This window comes from Salvelinus sp. IW2-2015, linkage group LG1, assembly GCF_002910315.2.
Source record: "Salvelinus sp. IW2-2015 linkage group LG1, ASM291031v2, whole genome shotgun sequence".
Lineage (NCBI taxonomy): Eukaryota > Metazoa > Chordata > Actinopteri > Salmoniformes > Salmonidae > Salvelinus > Salvelinus sp. IW2-2015.
This window is the reverse complement of record NC_036838.1, coordinates 37,979,953-37,999,868: the sequence shown is the minus strand read 5'-3', so window position 1 is coordinate 37,999,868 and position 19,916 is coordinate 37,979,953. Positions and strand designations below refer to the sequence as shown.

Below are 19,916 nucleotides of genomic sequence, written 5' to 3'. Positions count from 1 at the left end.
CATTTCAGCAAATGGGTTTTTTTATTTTTACTATTTTCAACATTGTAGAATAATAGTGCGACATCAAAACTATGAAATAACACATATGGAATCATGTAGTAAGCTAAAATATGTTAAACAAATCAATATATATAGTTGAAGTCGGAAGTTTACATACACTTTTGCCAAATACAGTTAAACTCAGTTTTTCACAATTCCGTACATTTAATCCTAGAAAAATTCCCTGTCTTAGGTCAGTTAGGAATGGAATCATGTAGTCACCAAAAAAGTGTTAACATATTTTAGATTCTTCAAAGTAGCCACCCTTTGCCTTGATGACAGCTTTGCACACGCTTGGTTTCTCTCAATCAGCTTCATGAGGAATGCTTTTCCAACAGTCTTGAAGGTGTTCCCACATATGCTGAGCACTTGTTGGCTGTCTTTCCTTCATCTGGGGTCCAGGTCATCTGATGCAGCCATCCATCACTCTCCTTGGTCAAATAGCCCTTACACAGCCTCAAGGTGTGTGTTGGGTCATTATCCTGTTGAATAATAAATTATAGTCTCACTAAGCACAAACCAGATGGGATGGCGTATCGCTGCAGAATGCTGTGATAGCCATGCTGGTTAAGTGTGCCTTGATTTCTAAATAAGTGTCATTCTAAAACAGTAATTCTAAAACAATTCTAAAACAGTGTCACAGCAGAGCATCATCACTTCTCCTCCTCAATTCTTACGGTGGGAACACACATGCGGAGATCATCCGTTCACCTACTCTGCGTCTCACAAAGACAGGGCGGTTGGAACCAAAAATCTCAAATTTGAACTCATCAGACCAAAGGACAGATTTCCACAGGTCTAATGTCCATTGTTCGTGTTTCTTGGCCAAGCAAGTCTCTTCTTATTTTTGGTGTCCTTTAGTAGTGGTTTCTTTGCAGCAATTCAACATGAAGGCCTGATTCACGCAGTCTTCTCTGAACAGTTGATGGTGAGATGTATCTGTGACGCCACCTGGATTTGGACTTATGTAGCAAAATTTGAAATGGTGTTTTTTTATATTGGATAGATGTAGAGACTTAGATCTACAAAATTGTATATTATACACTGCATTTTTGAGGAACAATGGGAAAGTAAATTCTGATTTGGAAGTTGATAAACTTGTAAACTAATTTTTTGAGAAAATAACTTTGAATATTTTGCTATCTAGTGAAGAGCTCCTCTTTATCTACACCCATTCAGCATCATTCACAACCTCTTAACTTTATCCCACCCATCTCGTTTTGCTCTCGGAGTGTTCAGAGCGCACACTTGACGTCTGGCCGATGATTTGCTTACCTCTTGATAACATGAAACAGCTTACCAGCTCTGCTGGCAACAATTTCATTGCGCTTTTTTGCCGATGTTTACTGACACCAGCTATATTCAACAGGTGTTGTACACTAGCTTAAGACATGTAGCTAGCTAGCTAGATAAACAATTAACCTAGCTAGGTAAAACGTGTAAGGTCACACACATCAGGTAACGTTAGTTATTAATGAGCCAGCCAGCTAACGTTAACTAGTTTAACAACATTGAACATAGTGCCAAATCATGTCGTTACTACCTGCATGAATCTGCTGGGAGCTAACCAACCAGGTTCAATGTTAGTAGCTAACATTAGGCTCTAACTAGCAAAGCAAACGGCTCTGGGATACGAATATAACGTCATACTAACACTAGGGGACCAGGAGCCAGCTAAAGTTAGCTAGCTAGCTAACAGTAAACTTTAGCTTGAAATGAAACCACTTTCTGTCAAAATTAGAAATGTGTAATATCTGAAATGTAGCTAGCTAGACTATCTTACGTTTATACGTCATCATGCTTGATAGATGCGCTCTCCTGGACAGATGCCATGCAGGCGGTTGTCTTAGTTTGAAGATGTAATCCAGAGACAGGTGTTTTCTCTATCTCTTTAGCTATCATACTCTAATTCCACTGATTTCAAAACTCGATCCTCCAGAAAGTGGAGAGTAACACTTATGTAGCTCCACTACATACAATACAATTTGAACTCATCAGACCAAAGGACAGATTTCACAGGTCTAATGTCCATTGTTCGTGTTTCTTGGCCCAAGCAAGTCTCTTCTATTTTTGGTGTCCTTTAGTAGTGGTTTCTTGCAGCAATTCAACCATGAAGGCCTGATTCACGCAGTCTTCTCTGAACAGTTGATGGTGAGATGTATCTTGTACGCCACCTGGATTTGGACTTATGTAGCAAAATTTGAAATGGTGTTTTTTATATTGGATAGATGTAGAGACTTAGATCTACAAAATTGTATATTATACACTGCATTTTTGAGGAACAATGGGAAAGTAAATTCTGATTTGGAAGTTGATAAACTTGTAAACTAATATTTTGAGAAAATAACCTTTGAATATTTTGCTATCTAGTGAAGAGCTCCTCTTTATCTACACCCATTCAGCATCATTCACAACCTCTTAACTTTATCCCCACCCATCTCGTTTTGCTCTCGGAGTGTTCAGAGCGCACACTTGACGCTCTGGCCGATGATTTGCTTACCTCTTGATAACATGAAAACAGCCTTACCAAGCTCTGCTGGCAACAATTTCATTGCGCTTTTTTGCGATGTTTACTGACACCAGCTTTATTCAACAGGTGTTGTACACTAGCTTAAGAATGTAGCTAGCTAGCTAGATAAACAATTAACCTAGCTAGGTAAACAACGTGTAAGGTCACCACACATCAGGTAACGTTAGTTATTATTATGAGCCAGCCAGCTAACGTTAACTAGTTTAACAACATTGAACATAGTGCCAAATCATGTCGTTACTACCTGCATGAATCTGCTGGGAGCTAACCAACAGGTTAATGTTAGCTAGCTAACATTAGGCTCTAACTAGCAAAGCAAACGGCTCTGGGATACGAAAATAACGTCATACACGTAACATTACCTAGGGAGCCAGCTAAAGTTAGCTAGCTAGCTAACAGTAAACTTTAGCTTGAAATGAAACCACTTTTTGTCAAAATTAGAAATGTGTAATATCTGAAAATGTAGCTAGCTAGACTATCTTACGTTATACGTCATCATGCTTGATAGATGCGTCTCCCTGGCACAGATGCCATGCCACGGTTGTTTCTAGTTTGAAGATGTAATCCAGAGACAGGTGTTTTCTCTATCTCTTTAGCTATCATACTCTAATTCCACTGATTTCAAAACTCGATCCTCCAGAAAGTGGAGAGTAACACTTATGTAGCTCCACTACACAATACATAAAAAAAGCTGCATTCGACAGGATTACCAACACAGACTGACCAGCTCAAATAGACAGAAGCCCTCTATATGGCAGACCAATACAAACTCCTCTCTCGGCATGTCCAGCCCATCCATTATGTCAGCCAACCATGTCTAGTGGAAACGTTGCTGTCTTTTTCTGTGGCTAAACCAACTAGGCTTGTAATTTAACAATTTTTGTTGTATTTACAGACAGCATACACGTTTGTTATTAAGGCACATGAAAGTTGACATGTTCCAGAAGTCATTTCTGCCCAAAAAATTATTTTGATGCAAAACGTTTTTTATGTACAAATGCCTCTCCTGTGAAGTAGTGACGCACGACATATGCCTAGTTTCCTGAAACGAGTCACAAATATGATCACATGAACAGCATGTGGGGCGGCAGGTAGCCTAGTGGTTAGAGCGTTGGGCCAGTAACCGAAAGGTTGCTGGATCGTAATCCCCGAGCTGACAAGGTAAAAAAATCTGTCGTTCTGCCCCTGAACAAGGCAGTTAACTCTACAGGATTGGTAGGTCCCCCACGGGACGGTTGAGCTAATGTAGGCTAATGCGATTAGCATGAGGTTGTAAGTAACAGAACATTTCCTAGGACATAGACATATCTGATATTGGCAGAAAGCTTCAATTCTTGTTAATCTAACTGCACTGTCCAATTTACAGTAGCTATTACAGTAAAATAATACAATGCTATTGTTTGAGGAGATAGCACAGTTATGAACTTGACAAGTTATTAATAAACCAATTAGGGACATTTGGGTAGTCTTGATACAAAATGTTGAACATAAATGCAATGGTTCATTGGGTCAGTCCAACACTTTGCACATACACTTCTGCCATCTAGACCTGCCTAAAATAAATAATGGATTTATTGTGATGTTGTATATTCAATTAATTAATTAATTTATGTAGATGTAGATGTAGATGTTTCAAAGGCACGCATCAATTACTGTGAGACTGACAATCTTTTGCATGACAATAACTGGCTGTCAAAATGTCATGATCGCCACAGCCCTACTCACGACTTACTTTAATATCAGGTTTGATCATAGAAGCATTGGGAGTAACATAAGACAATAGTAGCCTATACAGTGTTATATATTTTATTTACCCTTTATTTAACTAGGCAAGTCAGTTAAGAACAAATTCTTATTTACAATGACGGCCTACCCCGGCCAAACCGGGACGACGCTGGGCCAACTGTGCGCCGCCCTATGGGACTCCCAATCACGGCCGGATGTGATGCAACCTGGATTCGATCCAGCTACTGCAGCGATGCCTCTTGCACTGAAATGCAGTGTCATAGACCACTCCTGCCACTCGGGAGCCCACAGTTGGATACTACTGTTAAATGTTTTGAAATCCTGTCTTCAAAAAAGCTGAAGGCTCTTGACAAGCACACCGTGGCAAGGAGTCATTTCAATATTTCATGTGTAGAACAGAAGTGAAGAGTTTCTGTCAGGCAAGCCCTCCGTCGTTTCTCTGTTGCGCAAGCCCCCATCCCCCCTGTCCATACTGATTGGCTTATCAATAAGTGAACAAGACCCAGAGCAGGAGGTTTTCTCCTCTGTTTCTCACTCTTCCTTTCTTTCATTTCACTCACTCTCTTTCCATTTGTCTTAATGATATTGCCTTTGCTATCCTCCTCACTGTTATTTTTGCTTTTTCTCTCTTTGTACTCTGTTCCTTGTCTCTGCCTCTCTCTTTTGAGTTATTACTCTCAGAAATGTGACATTATGTAGGCCTAATGTCAACAGTGACACTAAAACTAACAACTAACATGCCCTGTGTATACTATCTTCATGAAATCCAGCCACTAAAGGCCTGCCCTATCACTCAACCATCATGAAGTTACTCTCTTTGAGCATGTTTATTTTCAGTGGGATGAGATGGGATGCTTTGCTTGCTAGTGCTTACTCTCTTTTTGGGAATTTAGCCTAAACGTAAATACTGTTTCCTTCTGCTATGGCGCATTTTCTGGATTTATGGAGATGTGGTTTTGTTGGCCCAGCTCTATTGCATCACAAGCTACGCCCCCTAACCACACAGCGAGAGGGGCGTATTGTATCCCCGTATCCTGTGGGCTCCCAATGTCACGTGCCGAGGATGTGCGTCATGGGAAAGTTTGGAAGACCAGTATAGTGTGTGTGTGTGTGTGTGTGTGTGTGTGTGTGTGTGTGTGTGTGTGTGTGTGTGGTGTGTGTGTGTGTGTGTGTTGAAAGGTTTGAGGAAAGGCATATCTAGGTCAACTTTCTTTTTCAGTTAACATCTGGTGCATTCTGGAGTAGGGATTTCAGTGGAGGGTTGTGAAGGGGTTGGGTGAAGTATCATGTTTTAGTTTAGAAAAAGGACAATTTCTAGTACTGTCAACTTTGTCAGATCTTCACACAGATGATAATCATCAAGCCCTCAATGTCCTATCTCGTAGTGTGTTATAGCTCATAAAATGTTTTTCTCAGACAATGTTTTTCTCTTGTATCAAGAGTAATTCAATAAAATTGAGTAATCGGTTGACTTAGCAACCAGTGTGAAACCAATCTCCCAGTAATCAGATTTATATTGCATTACATAACACAAGCCAGATTTGGGTCACCCTACCTGTGTTACCCCCAGAAGAACTGAAAAAACAGTACCTTGTAATGCTATGATTTCACTTGGAAAGGCCAGTCACTGCCTTTTAGGGATGTCGTTTTACGACGACATGATTCAGTGCTTCAGTGTGTGTCAGTGTGACATAGACCTGGAGGAAACAGTAAGTGTTTGGGTTCTGGCAGGACAGAACATGACTCAAGCCAGTTATTGTAGGTTAGCTCAACTCTTGTGCAATTATATGTATTTATACTTGCAGGTTTTGCACAAAAAACAGGAACTGTCCGGAACCCCAGAACCTAGTCTAGACGTGTTGGGTGTCTGGTCTGTGCCTGTGTCTATCTGCTTAGGTCTATATGCTTATCTGGGGATTGTGTGTGTGTGTAGGGCAGGGGTGTCAAACTCATTCCCTGGAGGGCATAGTGTCTGCAGGTTTTTGTTTTTTATATTCAATTAAGCCCTAGACAACCAGGTGTGGGGAGTTCCTTACTAATTAGTGACCTTAATTCATCAATCAAGTACAAGGGAGGAGCAAAAACCTGCAGACACTCGGCCCTCCATGGAATGAGCTTGACACACGTGCATTAGGGGGCCCACCCACGGTGCTCAGAATGACAGGAATCACATTTAGATTATGGTAATGCATCTTAACAGTACATGCAACTCATGTAATGAAGCAGCCAATAAAACTTCATTTTCAAACATTTGCCAAAATGCAATACCTGGTAAAACACCATTCAAAACAGCGCACCTGATAGTGGTTCCATATGTGGCAGAGATGAAAATCTCTGGTAGAAACTTAGAAAGAAGGGAATCTAAAGATGCAACAACTAGGATCGGTTTCAAAATGGATGTTTTCAGAATGGATACTGCCTCCAGCTCACATTGTAAAGTGGTGGGTGACACACTGATAGCCTGTTGCCTGCACTTGAATAGGGAATAGGAAGTGCGCTTCAATTACCAGTTGAGAAAAAAAATAGCAGCTCTTTTCAATCGTGCACCAAAACAGTTTTTAACATGCGATTGCATTTACAATTCTTACGCAATGAATGGGCTTATAAAAGCATGTTTTCCTCCAGCAGCAACCAGCTGAGGAGCTGCAGGAGAAATCCTGATCAAAATCGTCTCTGTATGCTGTGCGCGTGTGATAGTTGTGTTGGATAAATAAGCTACATGATGACTAATGAAAATACACACAGGCCATTTTAATTCCACTAAATTCAGCAAATTAACCTATAGACCGATAAGCATGACGGTCAATTATATTTACATCGACTGGTATTTCCATCAATGAATAAAAAGCATTCTTTTGCGATCAGATTTTGGCCTGCTACAGTTTTATTTATCGGCTTTTCATTTTTTTTATCGGCCAAAAGCTGTTAAATAGAGACCCTGGTGTGTGTGTGACCTTGTGTCTTCCTTCTCTGCTATGAGTGGAATTTCCCTCTGTTGTCATTTTCACTCCCGTCACTTAGTCCTTAGCTTCTCATTCTAACAAGATTCACTACATGCTTCTACTCTTTAGCCTTGCCTAAAGACAGGTCAAAGAATAAAGGGGTGAGAATAGAAAGACTCTTACAGAGTTCCAGCAGTGTTCTAGGGAGGGATGACCCAGCCTGAAACAGTCTTCCCTTTAACAGCAGTCATGTGAGGAAGGAAGCAAGAAATACCCTCTTCACCCCTGCCTTCCTGCCTGTTTCCTTACAGGCTGCATTAGAGCAGAGTGCTGTCTGCTGTCATGGAAGACAGGTTACATACTGTATGGTACTAATTCATAAATGCTAATCTAGTGTACTCACTCCTATCCCATCACATATACAGTAGCCCACTGTGTAGAGTAAGCTACAGTACCAGTCAAAGGTTTGGACACACCTACTCATTCAAGGTTTTTTCTTTATTTTTACTATTTTCAACCTTGTAGAATAATAGTGACGACATCAAAACTATGAAATAACACARATGGAATCATGTAGTAACCAGAAATATGTTAAACAAATCAATATATATATTAGATTTTAGATTCTTCAAAGTAGCCACCCTTTGCCTTGATGACAGCTTTGCACATCTTTGCATTCTCTCAGCCAGCTACATGAGGAATGCTTTTCCAACCGTCTTGAAGGAGTTCCCACATATGCTGAGCACTTGTTGGCTGCTTTTCCTTCACTCTGCGGTCCAACTCATCCCAAACCATCTCATTTGGGTTGAGGTCAGGGGATTGTAGAGGCCAGGTCATCTGATGCATAACTCTCCTTGGTCAAATAGCCCTTACACACCCTGGAGTTGTGTTTTGGGTCATAGTCTTGATTAAAATAAATGATAGTCCCACTAAACACAAACCAGATGGGATGGCGTATTGCTGCAGAATGCTTTGGTAGCCATGCTGGTTAAGTGTGCCTTGAATTATAAATACATCATCGACAGTGTCACCAGCAAAGCACTCCCACACAATCACACCTCCTCCTCCATGCTTCACGGTGGGAACCACATATGCAGAGATAATCTGTTCACTTACTCTGCGTCTCAGAAAGACACGGCGGACTCATCAGACATTTGGACTCATCAGACCAAAGGATAGATTTCCACCGCTCGTGTTTCATGGCCCAAGCAAGCAAGGCTCTTCATCTTATTGGTGTCCTTTAGTAGTGGTTTCTTTTCAGCAATTCGACCATGAAGTCCTGATTCACGCAGTCTCCTCTGAACAGTTGATGTTGAGATGTGTCTGTTACTTGAACTCTGTGAAGCATTTATTCGGGCTGCAATCTGAGGTGCAGTTAACTCTAATGAACTTATCCTCTGCAGCAGAGGTAACTCTGGGTCTTCCTTTCCTGTGGTGGTCCTCGTGAGAGCCAGTTTCATCATAGCGCTTGATGGTTTTTGCGACTGTACTTGAAGAAACTTTCAAAGTTCTTCAAAGGTTCCATATTGACTGACCTTCATGTCTTAAAGTAATGATGGTCTGTCATTTCTCTTTGCTTATTTGAGCTGTTCTTGCCATAATATGGACTTTTACCAAATAGGGCTATCTTCTGTATACCGCCCCTACCTTGTCACAGCACATCTAATTGGCTCAAACGCATTCAGAAGGAGAAAACGCTGTCATGAAGGCAAAGGGTAGCTACTTTGAAGAATCTCAAATATAAAACATATTTTGATTTGTTTAACACTTTTTTGGTTACTACATGATTCCATGTGTGCTATTTCATAGTGTTGATATCTTTCCTATTATTCTGCAATGTAGAAAATAGTAAAAAAATAAAGTAAACCCTTGAATGAGTAGGTGTGTCCAAACTTTTGACTGGTACTGTATATAGAAATTCTATATATATATAGAAATTCCTCACCACGACCGTGAGGTACTGTAACTGCAACCACTGTTCACATTTGCAGAATCTTAAATATAAGCTATGTGCACATTCAGGCACTATAGGCTACTTTCTATTCATGCAGACTAAACCAAATACTCATGAATGTAAAGAACACAAAGAAACAAACTACTTTCATATAATTTAGGCTACATATGAACACACAGCATGCTGTGATGAGAATGGGGAGGGAGATGAAAACTGAAGAGGAGGAGAGAGGGAGTGGTGCGAGAAACCCATCCTTCTCCATTTTACAGCACAATGAAGTGGTGCAGCCCGCCTTCCACCCCTTTACGCCACGTGGAACGATCCAGACCAGTGTCGGAGGTATTTAAATCCTGGAGCCTGAAGCTTGTGCTGTTCGTGTACAGAAAACCGGCCTAATCCAGGAAGCAGCACAGACACCAGAGACAGAGAGGAGGGGGGAAGCAGAGGAAAAACATACTCAGTGCAAAACGTGACCGAGTGGGAAAAAGAGACCGTGATAAGAGGATCAGAGAGCTAGAGAAGACACAGTGAATCTCGCTGCTGCTGCATATGTGAGGGTGAGAGCACTCTGTCGCTCTCTCTGTCATCACTCTCTCTCCACGTCTTCTGTGTCGGTGGGGGAGGGAGCAGCAGCCGTCCTGTCCCGGGCCTGGTGGCATGTCCCAGCATCCCACAGCAGCTCACGCAAGCCCACCGCACCTCCACCACGACCGTGAGGTACTGTAACTGCAACCACACCAAGAGAGATGAGTCGTGTGTTTATGTTCCCTCAGAGTGATGATCTAGCCTGCTATCTTATCCTTAGTGGATAACATGGCCATGTTGTTAGTGTTCTAGTTGTGTGGTGGAGTCAGTTTCTATATTGTACCTTGCTCCACTACTTCTGAGACAGGAGCGGGATGTACACACATACACATCGAAAACACAACACACATGGAGGCACCATCAGTCGATAGAGCAGGAAATGCCGGGCCGGTCTGTCGCTAGTATTGCCGATCTCACAGTCTCTTGGCTGGGGTGACGCTGTGTGTGACTCCACAGGGCTGTATGTGTTTTGGTGAGGGGGTAGATCTCCTAAGAGAGAATTTTGCCTGTGTGTGATGACAGCTGATATTCGTGACTTGAGTAAAGTTGCAATGACCTTTCAAAAGTCCTCCATTCAGCACAGTTTAAAACGTTCACTTTTACAGGCAGTTCAAACTGTCAGTGTGTGTGATGTCACAGCGTATGGCTAGCGATGTAGCCCCAAACTTGAATAGCAAGAAATGTAAATGACAAAACATTTTGTCAGGACCCGGTGCGAGAAACAGTCACTAATAATCGTCAGAACCCAGAAGATGAGGCAGACACAGCAGTACTAGCGATAGTGGTTTAATAAAGAACAAAATCTTCAGGCAAAGAAACTAAATCCACAATGTCCAAAAAATAAAGCCAAAAGGCACAAAATGGAAATCCTCCAAAATACAAAAGAAACTTCACAAAGTGGTAAAAAACAGCAGGGAAAAACAAACCTCAAAAGACTACTCAAATAATACACAAGAACTAAACCAGAGAACCTCTGGAAAATCCAACAAGAGAAATCTCTGAATAAAACAAGGCTTGGGCTGGGGCTGGGTGCTAACTTACAAACACTGAGCAAGGAACTGAGGAACACACAGGGTTTAAATACTAACAAGGGAATGACCTACAGGTGCAAACAATAATTAGAGCAAGAAAAACAAAAGGTGCAATGGGGACATCTAGTGACCTAAACCTGACACATTTGATGTTTGTTTACCACAATCCTCCTAGTTATGATTGTCTACCTAGCACGGGTTTGAATCCAGCCCATTGGTCTTTCAGCACACTTTTCTACCTTTCGTCTCTATACCTCTCTCTATCCGATCCAATGAAGAAAAAATACGTAAAGAGAGGACATGTTGGTGGCATGTGCAGAAATGTGAGAGGTCCAATGGTGGCTAACTCAGCCATTCATCACTGGTCCTTTTTACCTGAACAGCCTTCAGGGTCTTTCCTAACGCTATAGAAAATAGTCCATATTGTAGCAGGAAAGCTTGAGGAATTCAGGCTCTTTTTGGTGACTTTGGTACAAATCAGATTGCCATGTTTTGTTTTCCAGCTGAGATAATATACACTATATATACAAAAGTATGTGGACACCCCTTCAAATTAGTGGATTTGGCTATTTCGGCCACACCCATTGCTGACAGGTGTATAAAATTGAGCACACAGCCAAGCAATATCCATAGACAAACATTGCCAGTAGAATGGCCTTACGGAAGAGCTCAGTGACTTTCAATGTGGCAGCGAAATAACAGCGCAATGTCAAATACAGGTAGCCTAGTCAAATAATTAACATCCAATCACATTAACCGTTACTCTCTCGCGGGAATTCCACTAACGATCTGTATGTTACCAAACGTAGCTGCTGCTCATTCCATTTGCTCGAAAATTGATAAATGGTTAAAAAAGTAAGGCCCGCGTCCATAGAGACACATACCAGCTCTACTGGTAATACTGCTACTTCCAGCAGTACTATACCTGCACCTGTCGACGACACAAGTTGTTCTGCTTCCACGAGCACATCCAATTCTAGCATCAGTAATTCTACATTTGTTGTTAGCCCAGCTAGCATGGACACTGACCGTTGTGAATCTGATGCAGCCGAAGAGCTACTGCCCTCTTACCCGTGAAAGCACCGAACAACAGACAGGGACTTTGGACCATCAAAGAGGCGCAAATATGATGAGAACTACATTGATTTGGGGTTCACTTATATTGGGAGTTGTGCCTTTCCTCAGCCACAGTGTGTTACATGTGCAAAAGTACTATCTCACAACTCGATGAAACCTTCACTCTTGCACATACATTTAGAAACTAAACATGCCAATTTGAAAAATAAGCCACAGGAGTTTTTTGAGCGAGAATTAAGATGACTTTCAAGTAGTAAGACATGTATAAAAGCAACAGATACCATTAATAAGAAGGGGCTAGAAGAGTCTTATATGGTGAGCTACCGAGTGGCTAGGACAAGGTAGCACGTCCGGTGAACTGGTCAGGGTTCCATAGCTGCAGGCAGAACAGTTGAAACTGGAGCAGCAGCACGGCCAGGTGGACTGGGGACAGCAAGGAGTCATCAGGCCAGGTAGTCCTGAGGCATGGTCCTAGGGCTCAGGTCCACCGAGAGAAGAGAAAGAGAGAGAGAGAGAATTAGATGGAGCATACTTAAATTCACACAGGACACCAGATAAGACAGGAGAAATACTCCAGATATAACAGACTGACCCTAGCCCCCCGACACATAAACTATTGCAGCATAATTACTGGAGGCTGAGACAGGAGTGGTCGGGAGACACTGTGGCCCTGTCCAACTATTTCCCCGGACAGGGCCAACCAGGCAGGATATAACCCCACCCACTTTGTCAAAGCACAGCCCCCACACCACTAGAGGGATATCTTCAACCACCAATTTACTACCCTGAGACAGGCCGAGTATAGCCCACAAAGATTTCCCCCACGGCACGAACCCGAGGGGGGCGCCAAGCCGAAAAGGAAGATTATGTCAGAGACTCAACTAGACGTCGACCGATTATGATTTTTCAACGCCGATACCCATACCGATTATTGGAGGACCAAAAAGGCTGATAACGATTTTTATATACAGTATATATTTGTAATAATGACAATTACAACAATACTTTTATTTTAACTTAATATAATACATAAATAAAATCAATTTAGTCTCAAATAAATAATGAAACATGTTCAATTTGGTTTAAATAATGCAAAAACACAGTGTTGGAGAAGAAAGTAAAAGTGCAATATGTGCCATGTAAAAAAGCTTACATTTAAGTTCCTTGCTCAGAACATGAGAACATATGAAAGCTGGTGGTTCCTTTTAACACGAGTCTTCAATATTCCCAGTTAACTTCTCTGCGCTACGGATCCCTTTTACGGGATCACTTTCCTAAACCACCGCTAGAATTGCAGGGCGCCAAATGCAAAAATATTACWAAAAATATTTATAATCATGCAATCACAAGTGAAATATACCAAAACACAGTTTAGCTGTTGTTAATCCACCTATCGTGTCAGATTTTGAAAATATATTTTACAGCGAAAGAAATCCAAGCTTTTGTGAGTGTAGCTTTCAATGCTACAACAGCTAGCCCCAAATTAGCATGGTCACGAAAGTCAGAAAAGCAATCAAATTAATCGCTTACCTTAGATAATCTTCGGATGTTTGCACTCACGAGACTCCCAGTTACACAATAAATGTTATTTTTGTTCGATAAATATTACGGTTAAGAAGGTTAAGGTTAAGAAGTTTTAGGTTGTAGTTGTTATAGGAATTATAGGACTATTTCTCTCTATACCATTTGTATTTCATATACCTTTGACTATTGGATGTTCTTATTGGCACTATAGTATTGGTAGTCTAGTCTCGGGAGTTGATAGGCTTGAAATCATAAACAGCGCTGTGCTTCAAGCATTGCGAAGAGCTGCTGGCAAACGCAGGAAAGTACTGTTTGAATGAATGCTTACGAGCCTGCTGCTGCCTACCACCGCTCAGTCAGACTGCTCTATCAAATATCAAATCATAGACTTAATTATAATATAATAACACACAGAAATGCGAGCCTTAGGTCAATAATATGGTCAAATCCGGAAACTATCATTTCGAAAACAAAACGTTTATTCTTTCAGTGAAATACGGAACCGTTCCGTATTTTATCGAACGGGTGGCATCCATAAGTCTAAATATTGCTGTTATGTTGCACTACCGTCAATGTTATGTCATAATTACGTAAAATTCTGGCAAATTAATTGTGGTCTTTGTTAGGAAGAAATGGTCTTCACACAGTTCGCAACGAGCCAGGCGGCCCAAACTGCTGCATATACCCTGACTCTGCTTGCACAGAATGCAGAGAAGTGACACAATTTCCCTAGTTAATATAGCATGCTAACATTAATTTATTTTAACTAAATATGCAGGTTTAAAAAAAATATACTTGTGTATTGATTTTAAGAAAGGCATTGATGTTTATGTTTAGGTACATTGGTGCAACGAAGTGCTTTTTTCGTGAATGCGCTTGTTACATTATCACCCGTTTGGCGAAGTAGGCTGTGATTCGATGATAAATTAACAGGCACCGCATTGATTATTTGCAACGCAGGACAAGCTAGTTAAACTAGTAATATCATCAACCATGTGTAGTTAACTAGTGATTATGTTAAGATTGATTGTTTTTTATAAGATAAGTTTAATGCTAGCTAGCATCTTACCTTGCCTCCTTGCTGCACTCACGTAACAGGTGATCAGCCTGCCACACATTCTCCTCGTGAAGTGCAATGTAATTGGCCATAATCGGCGTCCAAAAATGCTGAATACCGATTGTTATGAACACTTGAAATCGGCCCTAATTTATCGGCCTTGCCGATTAATCGGCCGACCTCTAGACTCAACCCACTCAAGTGACGCACCCCTCCTAGGGACAGCATGGAAGAGCACCAGTAATCCTGTTACTCAGCCCCCGTAATAGGGTTAGAGGCAAAGAATCCCAGTGGAAAGAAGGGAACCGGCCAGGCAGAGGCAGCAAGGGTGGTTCGTCGCTCCAGTGCCTTTCCATTCACCTTCACACCCCTGGGCCAGAATACACTCATAGCAGGAGATGTTTTGAAACATACAAGCTAGTGATGCGTGTGTTTAATAAATGTATCGTATAGTGTGTGTGTGTGTGGCAGGCTTACAATGATGGCAAAAACAACATTTGAGAGTGTGCTGACCCTGGTGCTAGAGGGGGTACGCAGCTGGAGGTTGAATGTTTGAAGGGGTATGGGACTATAAAAACCACTGCTCTAGAGTAACTCCTTGGCTATTTTAATCCACTGTTCAAATCTGAGTTTGTGTGTTGTAGTGTATTATGACAACTTCAACTATAACTAATACATGCTCTATTGATATTCAATTGACAAGGAAAGAGCTGCATATAGCTCAGGTTAATGTATGTAGCCTTCCTAGCAAAATACATTAGGTTTTTAACTTGGTCAACACAAATAATATTCATATTTTAGCTTTAACCAAAACGTATTTGGATGCATCTGTTAATGATGGGCAAATTAACATTCATGGATATAGTCTACTGTGAAGGGACATGAATAGGAATGGTGGTGTAGCATTGTACATTCATACTCATATACCTTTTAAGAGGAGAGATGACCTTAATGTACAGTTGAAGTCGGAAGTTTACATATACTTCAGCCAAAAACATTTAACTTCTTATGGCTGAAGGGGCAGTATTGAGTAGCTTGGATGAAAGGTGCCCATATCAAACGGCCTGCTCCTCAGTCATAGTTGCTAATATTTGCATATTATTATTAGTATTGGATAGAAAACACTCTAAAGTTTCTAAAACTGTTTGAATTATGTCTGTGAGATTAACAGAACTCATATTGGCAGGCAAAATCCTGAGTTGAAATCAAAACAGGAAGTCAGAAATCTGAGCTTGTATGTATTCACCAGAGTCCCTAAAGAAATCCCCTTGAGCTATTAATGATGTTGCACTGCCTAGGGGTTCCACTAGATGTCAACCATCAATAGAAATTATAATGAGACTTCTATGATGTTGTGGAAGAGAATGATAGCAGAATCAGTCAGGTGTCCATCAAGCAGCCATTTTCTGATCATGCTTTTTCCTCGTGGAAGTCACTTACGTTCCATTGCTCACGAAGACAAGAAGGAATACTCCGGTTGGAACTTTATTGAAGCTATATGTTAAAAACATCCTAATGATTGATTGTGTACTTAGTTTGAAATATTTCTTCGACCGGTAATATCACTTTTTGAAGTTTTTGTCCGATATAACGCTGACCAGAATTAGCATTTGGATATGTAAACCAGACGCGCTAACAAAAGAAGGTATTTGGACATAAATAACGGATTTTTTCGAACAAAACAAACATTTATTGTGGACCTGGGATTCCTGGTGTGCTTTCTGGTGTAGATCATCAAAGGTAAGGGAATATTTATCATATATTTTCTTGTTTATGTTGACGCCATCTTTGCGGCTGTGGTGTTTTTCTTTTGAGAGCCGTCTCAGATTATAGCGTGGGTTTCTTTTTCCGTAAAGTTTTTTTGTAATCTGACACAGCGGTTGCATTAAGGAGAGGTATATCTATAATTCCATGTGTATAACTTGTATTATCATCTATATTTATGAGTATTTCTGTTGAAACGATGTGGCTATGCAAAGTCACTTGATGTTTTTGCCACTAGTGAATCTAGTCGCCTCAATGTAAACTCAGATTTTTTCATATAAATATGAATTTAATCAAATAAAACATGCATGTATTGTGTAATATGAAGTCCTATGAGTGTCATCTGATGAAAATAATCGAAGGTTAGTGATTAATTTTATCTCTATACTGGTTTTTGTGAAGCTATCTTTAGCTGGGAAAAATGGCTGTGATTATTGTGGTTTTGTGGTGACCTAACATAATCGTTTGTAGTGCTTTCGCTGAAAAGCCTATTTGAAATCGGACACTTTGGTGGGATTAACAACAAGATTACCTTTAAAATGATATAAGACACATGAATGTCTGAGGAATTTTAATTTTGAGATTTCTGTTTTTTGAATTTGGAGCTCTGCACTTCGACTGGCTGTTGTCATATCGATCCAGTTAATGGGACTGCAGCCATAAGAAGTTAAACTCAGTTTTTCACAGTTTCTGATGTTTAATCGTAGTAAAAATTCCCAGTGGGTCAGAAGTTTACATACACTCAATTAGTATTTGGTAGCATTGCCTTTGGGTCAAATGTTTCGGGTAGCCTTCCACAAGCTTCCCACAATAAGCTGGGTGAATTTTGGCCCATTCCTCCTGACAGTGCTGGTGTAACTGAGTTAGGTTTGTAGGCCTCATGGCTCGCACATGCTTTTTCAGTTCTGCCCACAAATTTTCTATGGGATTGAGGTCAGGGCTTTGTAATGGCCACTCCAATACCTTGACTTTGTTGTCCTTAGGCCATTTTGTCACAACTTTGGAAGTATGCTTGGGGTCATTGTCCATTTGGAAGACCCATTTGCGACCAAACTTTAACTTCCTGACTGATGTCTTGAGATGTTGCTTCAATATATCCACATAATTTTCCTCCCTCGTGATACCATCTATTTTGTGAAGTGCACCAGTCCCTCCTGCAGCAAAGCACCCCCACAACATGATGCTGCCACCACGTGCTTCACGGTTGGGATGGTGTTCTTCGGCTTGCAAGCGTCCCCCTTTTTTCTCCAAACATAATGATGGTCATTATGGCCTAACAGTTCTATTTCTGTTTCATCAGACCAGAGGACATCTCTCCAAAAAGTATGATCTTTGTCCCCATGTGCAGTTGCAAACTAGTCTGGCTTTTTTATGGTGGTTTGGAGCAGTGGCTTCTTCCTTGCTGAGTAGCTTTCAGGTTATGTCGATATAGGACACGTTTTACTGTGGATATAGATACCTTTGTACTGGATTATTCCAGCATCTTCACAAGGTCCTTTGCTGTTGTTCTGGGATTGATTTGCACTTTTTGCACAAAAGTACGTTCATCTCTAGGAGACAGAATGCGTCTCCTTCCTGAGCGGTATGACGGCTGCGTGGTCCCATGGTGTGTATACTTGCGTACTATTGTTTGTACAGATGAACGTGGTACCTTCAGGCATTTGGAAATTTGTATTTCAGGGTAGGCCTTGAAATACATCCACAGGTACACCTCCAATTGTCTCAAATGATGTCAATTAGCCTATCAGAAGCTTCTAAAGCCATGACGTCATTTTCTGGAATTTTCCAAGCTGTGCAAAGGCACAGTCAACTTAGTGTATGTAAACTTCTGACCCACTGGAATTGATACAGTGAATTATAAGTGAAATAATCTGTCTGTAAACAATTGTTGGAAAAATGACTTGTGTCATGCACAAAGTAGATGTCCTAACCGACTTTCCAAAACTATAGTTTGTTAACAAGAAATTTGTGGAGTGGTTGAAAAACAAGTTTTAACGACTCCAACTTAACTGTATTTAAACTTCCGACTTCAACTGTATGTCAAGTAGAGGCACTATGGGCTCAAGTACATCTGCCTCTCCAGGCACCCATATTGGTAGGATGTGTGTATAGACCTCCTAGTTCTAAGGTGTCCTATCTGGATGACTTATGCACGGGGTTTGACCAGGCCACAGATAGTAACAGAGATCTATTTATCTTGGGTGATTTTAATATAAATTGGAAGGATCATAATAATTCAAGTAGAACTAAATTAATGAGATTTGCCGAGAGCTGTGGTTTGAAACAAATGGTTAAGGACACTACTAGATCATCAACTAGGTTCGGTCACCGTTCTGATACAGTGGTTTGCGAAAGTATTCACCCCCCTTGACATTTTTCCTATTTTGTTACCTTACAACCTGGAATTAAAATGTATTTTTGGGGGGGTTTGTATCATTTCATTTACACAACATGCCTACCACTTTGAAGATGCAAAATATTGTTTTATTGTGAAACAAACTCGAAATAAGACACAAAAAAACAGAAAACTTGAGCTTGCATAACTATTCACCCACTCAAAATCAATACTTTGTAGAGCCACCTTTTGCAGCAATTACAGCTGCAAGTCTCTTTGGGAAAATCTCTATAAGCTGGGCACATCTAGCCACTGGGATTTTTGCCCATTCTTCAAGGCAAAACTTCTCCAGCTCCTTCAAGTTGGATGGGTTCTGCTGGTGTACAGCAATCTTTAAGTCATACCACAGATTCTCAATTGGATTGAGGTCTGGGCTTTGACTAGGCCAATCAATGACATTTAAATGTTTCCTCTTAAACCACTCGAGTGTTGCTTTAGCAGTATGCTTAGGGTCATTGCCCTGCTGAACCTCCGTCCCAGTCTCAAATCTCTGGAAGACTGAAACAGGTTAACCTCAAGAATTTCCCTGTATTTAGCGCCATCCATCATTCCTTCAATTCTGACCAGTGTCCCAGTCCCTGCCGATGGAAAAACATCTCCACAGGATGATGCTGCCACCACCATGCTTCACTGTGGGGATGTTATACTTGGGGTGATGAGAGGTGTTGGGTTTGCGCCAGACATAGCGTTTTCCTTGATGGCCATAAAGCTCAATTTTAGTCTCATTTGACCAGAGTACCTTCTTCCATATGTTTGGGGAGTCTCCCGTTTGCCTTTTGGCGAACACCAAACATGTTTGCTTATTTTTTTCTGGACACTCTTCTGTAAAGCCCAGTTCTGTGGAGTGTACGGCTTCAAGTGGTCCTATGGACAGATACTCCAATAGCCGCTGTGGAGCTTTGCAGCTCCTTCAGGGTTATCTTTGGTCTCTTTGTTGCCTCTCTGATTAATGCCCTCTTTGCCTGGTCCGTGAGTTTTGGTGGTCGGCCCTCTCTTGGCAGGTTTGCTGTGGTGCCATATTCTTTCAATTTTTTAATAATGGATTTAGTGGTGCTCCGGGGGATGTTCAAAGTTTCAGATATTTTTTTATAACCCAACCCTGATCTGTACTTCTCACAACGTTGTCCCTGACCTGTTTAGAGAGCTCCTTGGCTTTTATAGTGCCGCTTGCTTGGTGGTGCCCCTTGCTTAGTGGTGTTGCAGACTCTGGAGCCTTTCAGAAGAGGTGTATATATATATATACTGAGATCATGTGACAGATCATGTGACACT

At 41.1% G+C, this 19,916-nt stretch overlaps 1 protein-coding gene across 5 annotated transcripts in view; it reads left to right on the top strand.

Moving 5' to 3' along the window:
• The window catches only part of LOC111967002 (AMP deaminase 2), a 105,819-nt gene that overhangs the window by 63,337 nt on the left and 22,566 nt on the right, over positions 1–19,916 (top strand). The window contains exon 1 of one of the 5 annotated variants that reach the window (XM_023991924.3): positions 9,476–9,928. The exons of the other annotated variants lie outside the window; for them this stretch is intronic. The gene's annotated coding sequence lies outside the window, so the exon portion shown is untranslated. Of the gene's footprint in view, positions 1–9,475; positions 9,929–19,916 lie in introns of those variants that run through there. 5 annotated transcript variants of the gene reach the window in all.